The sequence below is a fragment of the Schistocerca cancellata genome, unplaced genomic scaffold (assembly GCF_023864275.1).
Source record: "Schistocerca cancellata isolate TAMUIC-IGC-003103 unplaced genomic scaffold, iqSchCanc2.1 HiC_scaffold_449, whole genome shotgun sequence".
Classification (NCBI taxonomy): Eukaryota; Metazoa; Arthropoda; class Insecta; order Orthoptera; family Acrididae; genus Schistocerca; species Schistocerca cancellata.
The window spans coordinates 10,001-12,500 of NW_026046466.1; positions in this window are offsets into that span (position 1 = coordinate 10,001).

Sequence of the window (2,500 nt, forward strand, 5' to 3'; positions counted from 1 at the left end):
GTAGCTGTTATGGGGAGACGGCACGTGGCTGAGTGCACAACATTTGGACCGTATGGTTCGCTGTTGTTGGGCGCAGTCGTTGTACGGTCACACATGTGCCACAGCGTATCATGCAGTACATACGGACCTATGTGCAGTACAATGTGAGGGTTAAGCTTACGACATCAGCGGACAGTGGACACAGGCCGTACCACGACGTAGACTGAGCGCTTCGACATGCGAATGCCAGTGAACAGCTGCGAAGGGCATTGAACACGCAAGCACCTGAACGACCAGCGTGCGAAGGCAGGGGGGAGGGTGGGGGCGATGTACATCCTGCAGTCGTCCACATTACAGTGTACAGCGGGAGCATGTAAAAAGTAAGCAACACTTGCGAAGTGTTGAACATGAAACGATACACAAGAGGGTGGGCGGTGCGAGTAGCGAACTATATTCAGAGGGTTGTGGTTAGACAACACTGGATTAATGTAACGTGTCATATGCCAATTACAGAGCAGGTTAAGGCACAACTTGGGTTAGGTTAAGGCACAACGTGGGTTAGGTTAAGGCACAACGTGGGTTAGGTTAAGGCACAACTTGGGTTAGGTTAAGGCACAACGTGGGTTAGGTTAAGGCACAACGTGGGTTAGGTTAAGGCACAACGTGGGTTAGGTTAAGGCACAACGTGGGTTAGGTTAAGGCACAACGTGGGTTAGGTTAAGGCACAACGTGGGTTAGGTTAAGGCACAACTTGGGTTAGGTTAAGGCACAACGTGGGTTAGGTTAAGGCACAACGTGGGTTAGGTTAAGGCACAACGTGGGTTAGGTTAAGGCACAACGTGGGTTAGGTTAAGGCACAACGTGGGTTAGGTTAAGGCACAACGTGGGTTAGGTTAAGGCACAACGTGGGTTAGGTTAAGGCACAACGTGGGTTAGGTTAAGGCACAACGTGGGTTAGGTTAAGGCACAACGTGGGTTAGGTTAAGGCACAACGTGGGTTAGGTTAAGGCACAACGTGGGTTAGGTTAAGGCACAACGTGGGTTAGGTTAAGGCACAACGTGGGTTAGGTTAAGGCACAACGTGGGTTAGGTTAAGGCACAACGTGGGTTAGGTTAAGGCACAACGTGGGTTAGGTTAAGGCACAACGTGGGTTAGGTTAAGGCACAACTTGGGTTAGGTTAAGGCACAACTTGGGTTAGGTTAAGGCACAACTTGGGTTAGGTTAAGGCACAACTTGGGTTAGGTTAAGGCACAACTTGGGTTAGGTTAAGGCACAACTTGGGTTAGGTTAAGGCACAACTTGGGTTAGGTTAAGGCACAACTTGGGTTAGGTTAAGGCACAACTTGGGTTAGGTTAAGGCACAACTTGGGTTAGGTTAAGGCACAACTTGGGTTAGGTTAAGGCACAACGTGGGTTAGGTTAAGGCACAACGTGGGTTAGGTTAAGGCACAACGTGGGTTAGGTTAAGGCACAACGTGGGTTAGGTTAAGGCACAACGTGGGTTAGGTTAAGGCACAACGTGGGTTAGGTTAAGGCACAACGTGGGTTAGGTTAAGGCACAACGTGGGTTAGGTTAAGGCACAACGTGGGTTAGGTTAAGGCACAACGTGGGTTAGGTTAAGGCACAACGTGGGTTAGGTTAAGGCACAACGTGGGTTAGGTTAAGGCACAACGTGGGTTAGGTTAAGGCACAACGTGGGTTAGGTTAAGGCACAACGTGGGTTAGGTTAAGGCACAACGTGGGTTAGGTTAAGGCACAACGTGGGTTAGGTTAAGGCACAACGTGGGTTAGGTTAAGGCACAACGTGGGTTAGGTTAAGGCACAACGTGGGTTAGGTTAAGGCACAACGTGGGTTAGGTTAAGGCACAACGTGGGTTAGGTTAAGGCACAACTTGGGTTAGGTTAAGGCACAACGTGGGTTAGGTTAAGGCACAACTTGGGTTAGGTTAAGGCACAACTTGGGTTAGGTTAAGGCACAACTTGGGTTAGGTTAAGGCACAACTTGGGTTAGGTTAAGGCACAACTTGGGTTAGGTTAAGGCACAACTTGGGTTAGGTTAAGGCACAACTTGGGTTAGGTTAAGGCACAACTTGGGTTAGGTTAAGGCACAACTTGGGTTAGGTTAAGGCACAACGTGGGTTAGGTTAAGGCACAACGTGGGTTAGGTTAAGGCACAACGTGGGTTAGGTTAAGGCACAACGTGGGTTAGGTTAAGGCACAACGTGGGTTAGGTTAAGGCACAACGTGGGTTAGGTTAAGGCACAACGTGGGTTAGGTTAAGGCACAACGTGGGTTAGGTTAAGGCACAACGTGGGTTAGGTTAAGGCACAACGTGGGTTAGGTTAAGGCACAACGTGGGTTAGGTTAAGGCACAACGTGGGTTAGGTTAAGGCACAACGTGGGTTAGGTTAAGGCACAACGTGGGTTAGGTTAAGGCACAACGTGGGTTAGGTTAAGGCACAACGTGGGTTAGGTTAAGGTAGAAATTGCGTTACATTGCGGTACAAATTGCGTTACA